Here is a 6,692-nt window from a genome sequence, read left to right on the forward strand (position 1 = left end):
CAACTTAAACAACAGCAGGCGATGGACTGGGCTGTCATCACCGCCCTCCAGCTCTCAGTGGTGGCTCTGAGCAGCGTCCAGCGCTTGCCTTAGCTCTCCATATGCTGGTTAATGAAATCCTTTTGCCCTGCGACTCCCCGCGTCCCCCAGGAAGGGCGAGCTGCACACCCCAGCGGTCTCTGCCGATCGCACACACGGGGACATTTGCCGCTCCGCTCCCTGCTAGGAGGGAGGGGGTAAAACGTACCCCTTCGATGCTCACTGGGACGGAGCCCCGGTGATTGATTCTCTGCTTCTTCCTGCTTTTAGACACACAATAGCACAGGCTAACCTCAAACAGGCCAAGTTTTACCCAAAAGCAGATGTGAATGCAATAGTCTTATAATAGCACCTCAGGGCCAGTCCGTACTGCGCTGCTTTAATTAAAGGGCTGCAAGTCCCAACCAGACGAGTTAATGAGAAAACAAAGAACCACACAGTCTTCTTCCCCACAAAGTCTCCACTGTCCATAAAGCTGCACTGACCTTAACTAAAAATGGATGCAGAAGTAGCTAAATGAATGCAACCTTTAAGCACGGATAAGCTCTCATGAGCAAACTCCTTCAGGGCTGTTTCTGGGATTTCCTATACATTAAGCTGGGATAAAGAGGCTATAATCCAGCCCAAGACAATCCATTTTGGTGAGAGACCCCTCTTTAGAGATGTACAAACACCCAGCGCAGGGATGTGGGACCCCAGCTCCGCAGGTACCCGACTGCCCGGTACGCAGAGCGCTCCTTCCAGCACAAACCGCCGTGGCAGCTCTCCGGTTCCGGAGCCACCGGCATTGCTGCATGCAACAGGCGAGATGGGTCGCAGGTACCAACTCCAAACGCTCCGAATCCACGCAGCGTGGAGAAACGAACGCTGTGCTCTCGGATGGGCGAAGGGGCAAGGGGCTGGGAGGACGTGGGTGCTGGGTGGGTTTGCTGCTCCCCCCGGGGGAGCTGTGCTGGGTCCCCAGGCAAGGCTGTTCCCCGGGCAGCGCTGCCGCTCAGCGGCCGCCGGCCACACCGCAGCTCCAGGGCCTGGGACAGAAAGGAGGAGATGAGCGGCTAAGAAAAACCCAGGAAAACCTGAAGTTTCCTCTCCTTAGCACGGCCTTCTGGGAGGGGAGAGGTTGCAGGAAAAAAATAAAGCAAAGGCATAAGCCTTGGACTAGGCTGTAAGAATGTGCCAGGGTGTAAACATAGCAACCTACGAGTGATTGAGAGTTAAAAGCTGCATTAAGCAAAATACACATTATTTCCAACACCCACCAGGAGGGCTGGTTAAAGCTTTTATGGCCATATATTAAACCCCATTACCAAAACCGATGACCCCAAGCAATGCCTCCTATCTTGCATGTTCTTGTTAAATTGAGGATATTGTACTCCCTCCCCATCTTTAAGACGCTGGAGATCTGCAATGTGCTTCTGCTTCCAGAAACAGGCTGGCAGGCCAGTTCCCATGGAGGTTTGGGTCATCTGTCTTGGAATCCAAGAACCAGAAACACGTGGTAACTCCTACCCCACACTTGCCTAAGTCAGTAGGACACTCTCATACCTGTAATTCCGAAGTTCCTGAAACACATATACCAAACCAAAGCAAGCTTTTGCCCTCCTCAAGGCTTGACTTAAAAAAAGCCAGATCAACTGCGGGTTTGGGCGCAGTGGTTAGAGATCTATAGAGGAAAAATATCTGCAGCTTCACGCAAGAGCGCTGCTCAGCATTAATATCACCCTACAGCTGGTCAGAGGTAGAAACCGTGCTAGCACGAGAAATTGCTTGCTGACCTCGTGCTCGCTTACTGTGCTGTAATCGGAGCAAGAGAAACAGCTCTTTCAACAAGAAGGATCATGCATGTACAAAACTTGTACAAAACTTGAAAGGATTTCATTAGTTGGGGTGTTTTGAAGAAAGTAATGTTGTTTCCAAGCTGCTTCTTGAGCTCCAGAGGTGTGAGGAATATATCAGAAGTTGCAGGCAGCAGGTCAACTGCGTAAATGAGCACCGGAGTATTTGCATCACGCGTTCATCTCACCAGGACCCCTTCTCCTAAAGTGAGAAACACGTGTTTCTCATAAGGATAAGCTTCCTGCCCCCAAAATAACATTTTTCAGAAGCTCTGAGCGGACCAATGCCACGCACGGCATCTCTCCAGCTCAGCCAACGGGGAAGTTTGGATATGGCCAGCGTGGATTGGCTTTGTGAGCTACCCAGAGGTGGTCACCCACCAACCTGAGTCACCCGCAGCGCAAGCAGAGGGAACCACCCCTCGGTCACTTTATAAAGGCAGCTTAAATATAGTCTGTGACCCTACACCGGTATAAATCTAAATAAATATAAATCTAAATCGGTATACCTGGCGTCATATCGCTCCTTTCCAGGGCAGAAAGCTAAGAGAAATTCAGTACATGCTACTGGAAACACATCTGTAGTTGTTAACCACAGTTTTTAGATGTTGGACTGATTGCAGATAATAGCTATACGCCTTCCCGGCCAATGTAAATAATTAAATACCAGCAGCCCAGTTCAAAGCACTCAGCAGCTGACCCTCTTGCCTCTCCCCCCCCCACCCCGCAGATTGCTTTACCCCATTCAGCAGGGGACATCTAAGAGGTTATCTATTTAATCCCAGCCTCGCACAAAAAGGGATGCTGCTTCCAAGAGCTGGAACTCTAACTGATGAAATCTAGCCGGGCTAAACAACACTGGCAGCAACTGCGGCACTGGTGGAAACAATAGGGACCTCAGGAGAAGAACAGATTTAGATTTCAAGACAAGCAACTGATTTTTAAAGGATAACTTCAGAAGGTTACTCAAGGGGTTGCACCCAACAATATCAAGAAGGTTAAGGTGTAACAAGAGCCAGGTATCTTATTTGCAGAGGTACCCGCTAACGATGCATTGTAAGACTGAGAGGAGGAACAATTACTGAAGTTAATTTTGAAACTTCCCTCTTACACCACCACATGATAAACAAATCACCCCCATCACCCCAGCCCAGACACAAATCCCTAACCCAGGACTTTCGGAGGCAGGAATTGAAGAAAGCCTCCTCCAGACCCATCCTATTTTTCTCATGGTTCTCTCTCCCCCTACCGTCTCCCAGATTTTCTTGTATTGCAAAAGGATCGCAGGAGGAACTCGGGTACAGATGTCCTCTCTTCCATCAACAGTTGTGTGGAGACGCAGGTTTATGTAACACACCTACAACCACTTCTAATGAGTCTTGGCAATAGGGCGATTTTGACAGTAATTTAGCAGAATTAACACACTTCATTTCCAATTTAGAGCCTTTTTAACCGTACTCTCTACCTACAGCAGAAGTCAACACTCCAGGTCATTGTAACACCAGCAAGGTGAACCATCGGAGCAGAGAAGCTATGCTGGTAAATAGCTTTAGCCCAGGTACAAATACCCCCTCAGAGACTGGGCAAGGACAGCTTGCTTTTCCAGGGAAATTAAACCCGAACAAGGGGAAACTCCAAAAGTAAGGCTCTCCGAGCTTTATACCAGCCATAGTAAAACAAAACTAAATACAAAATGTTGGGGAACTAGCAAGGATAAAGAAAAACAAAAGCAAAGTGATACCTGATCTCCTCAAAATCTCAGGAGTTCAGCTGATTTATTGTTTTAATGCCTACCTGGTGGACAATTACCTCTTACCTGCTGCTCCTGATGCAGGCAGTAAGAGGACAACTTTGCAGCCCCTGAACCGAGCCACAGCACCAGCCTTGTAACTACCGTATTTATAGCTAGAGTATTTGCGGCACATAAACTGAAAATGGCCCTCTGAACTGCTAACCTCCACCTTCCAAATTCACCAACCCGACAGCGAGTCATCTGCAGCTCATTTGCTACGCTAAAATAAGCCAGCGGTAAAACCAAAGCTGATGGCCCGTACCAGCAGCCTGCTGAAACATCTCGGCGAGAAAGAGCTCTGCGCAAGGTTTTAAAAAAGCCAAAACCACCGAGAAGCGCAGCGTGATGGAAGAGTTTACACCTGAAGCTCCAGTGCAGACACACACTGGATTTCACCGGATTTCCTCCTGCACCACAAAGCTATTCAGATGCCTGTTCAAAATAATAACAATAAAAAGATATCAAGCAAGTGAGTATGTACCAAAATAAAGCAAAGTACTGAAAACTAATCTGGGAAATAGATGTGCTGACAACTCACCCATTCCTCTTTCAGAACCCCCAGATGATGTTTCCATCCCCTCCTGTACCTAAAGCACTCATGAGCCCAGCCTAACACCAGCTGGGCCTGGGTTTGCGTTTGGTGCCGGAGATGGCAAAGAAGCCTCAAAACTGCAATTTGGGGGTGGGTATTTCAAGGCCAGCTAAGGTGGTTTGGCCCCCCAGCTTTGGTAGCTGCAACGTGCCTCCCCAGGGCTGCAGGGGGACCCTGGGAAGGAGGTGCAATGAGAAAAGTGATACCCAAAAATCATTGGGCAGAGGTTGCAGTGATCAGAAGCATCTCTTACCCAAAGCACACCTTGCAATGGGGGAACACACCAGCATCAGCCCTTGCCAGGCGTAGGCTGTCGCATCCCTGAAGGTCACTGCACTGGCACCGTCTGAACAAATAGGGGCATTCTGCAGGCAGGACCATATCAGCCTTGAGGTTTTGGAGTAACAGAGGAATGCCCAGCTCACACCCCGCAAACTTGCTGGCCCCAGCAAGGAGCACGGCAGAGGGGATTCGGCGATCACACGAAGAGCCCACTTACCCCCTGACCAGCCTAATCTTGGCCAAAGCCAATCAGCCGCCTTAGCTCCTGCGGGAGGATGGGCAGGTTAATGACAGCGGTGCTGCAATACCCTGCCAAACAAGGGTAACTGAGGACACATTTGTCTTTTAATTAGGTGAGTTGTTTAATCTGTAATTTAATTTTCATTTAAATCAAATAATCCCCCCCCCCCCCTTTTTTTTTTTTAAATACTCACAGAAAAATCTGGGGCTTGGAAACACTTTGGAATAAGAGGAGGACCACCTCAGATGTGCAGACATCAAAGCTAAACTGAGTTAGCAACTCCAAGGGGAGCCTCTCCACCTGCACCAGCTCTGAAACAAAAGCTGATAATCCAGCAAGACAGGATTGCTTCTGCACAATCAAGTGAGACTGGGCAAGAGGCAGAGAAAATTGAGACCGAAAACAACGCCTTGAACCCCAAAAGGTTTGTGAGGTCCCAGCACCATGCAGAAGAGAGCCCATCGCAACAGAAGTGAGACGGGAAGAGTGCGCTGCAACCCTCGGTGTTGTGAAATCCCAAGGCAAGCAGTTCCCTTTCTGCTACGTTTACAAATACTTGATCAGAAAGACCAGTTCCCCTCTTCTCCCCCTGCTTCAGTAGAGCACACGAGTTTAATTAAGCGCACTGTCCAACTCTTGGCATGGCATGACTTGTCTACGAACCAGAGATGTTTTCTTCTGTCAACACCAAAAAAAAAATCTAAAAAAAAAAAAGCATAAGGCACTTCATCTCCAGGGATCTGTTTGAGACCCAGCACTCATTCCCAAGTAGCAACAGGCATTTCTGCCACGACTCAACCACAACGGGAAAACAAGCCAGAATATTTCACGTTGTATCACTGACATCAATTCAGTTTTGAAGGGATAATCCTGGCTGGTTCAGGAGAAGGGAAGCCATCCTACCACCTCGGGCCACCGAGGAACGCTGCTCCTGTCGTCCGATGGGGGTCCACTGGTGATCTTTACTGCATGCAGACCATCTCCCTCCTCCTACACCCATACAGTAAGAAAAAATTAAGAAGAACTGCAAGCAGGGAGCGCTTTGGTACGGTTGAACGTAGGTAAGGATCAAGACTGGTGCTTTGGGGGTTACCTTATCAAAAGAGTAGATTATTAAGTTATGCTGTACATGCAGTTCCTCCAAAAGGATTAAGTACAATACCCTCAGAGGGGTACGAACCACAGACAAAAATGCAGAGTATGGGATAGCAAAAGATTAAATCAACAATTTTGGCAGCACAAGTGAAGTATTTAGAAACAGGCCTGGTTTTGGCCATTTCCCCAGCCCCAGAGCAGCTTACAGATCCTGTTCTCATTTTCCCGGGACCTCTATTGTAAAGACAAGGAAGGAAAAAAAAAAAAAGCGCAAAGCAAAGCATGATCACAAACACACCATCGTTAAAACAGAGCTGAAGAATATGTGGATGCTACTGGAAACCATTTCCAAAGTGCTTCCCCAACACGTGGGGAAGCGTTTAGCTCCTACTGTCCACTTAGTAACCCCAGGGAAGAGGCTTTCCATGTCAGCAAATGCTGCTGCCCTCCCTACAGTCAACCGCCAAGGAATGGAGATCTTCAAAACACCTTTCTCCAAAAAAGAAGCCCCAAAGGCAACTGGAAGCAGTGATCTAGCGAGAAGCGGCTGGAAGTAAACACGAGATCCGTAACGTACTGAGACAGTTGGGTGAGCCCACGTCCACCACTCTCACTTCGAATGTCCAACTCGTTTGTTCAAAGGTGCAAGCAGGGAAATAACAACCAGCTGGACCAGAGTAAGAATGGTCTTTCAGGTGCCTGCCAGAGGAAAGAGATGGGAAGCCCATAAAGGAACATTTTGTTTAGGTCAGCAACTTACGGGAAGCGAAGGAGGCTCGTGGACAGTCCCCCGAACATCACAACAGACTCTCCTAA

At 48.5% G+C, this 6,692-nt stretch overlaps 1 protein-coding gene across 2 annotated transcripts in view; it reads right to left on the reverse strand.

Annotated features, from left to right (window-relative positions):
• The window catches only part of LOC118453010 (E3 ubiquitin-protein ligase RNF216-like), a 45,582-nt gene that overhangs the window by 19,330 nt on the left and 19,560 nt on the right, over positions 1 to 6,692 (reverse strand). The window contains exon 1 of one of the 2 annotated variants that reach the window (XM_035901321.1): positions 4,975 to 5,167. The exons of the other annotated variant lie outside the window; for it this stretch is intronic. The gene's annotated coding sequence lies outside the window, so the exon portion shown is untranslated. Of the gene's footprint in view, positions 1 to 4,974; positions 5,168 to 6,692 lie in introns of those variants that run through there. 2 annotated transcript variants of the gene reach the window in all.

Source organism: Egretta garzetta, unplaced genomic scaffold, assembly GCF_000687185.1.
Source record: "Egretta garzetta isolate BGI_Z169 unplaced genomic scaffold, ASM68718v1 scaffold299, whole genome shotgun sequence".
Taxonomy (NCBI): Eukaryota; Metazoa; Chordata; class Aves; order Pelecaniformes; family Ardeidae; genus Egretta; species Egretta garzetta.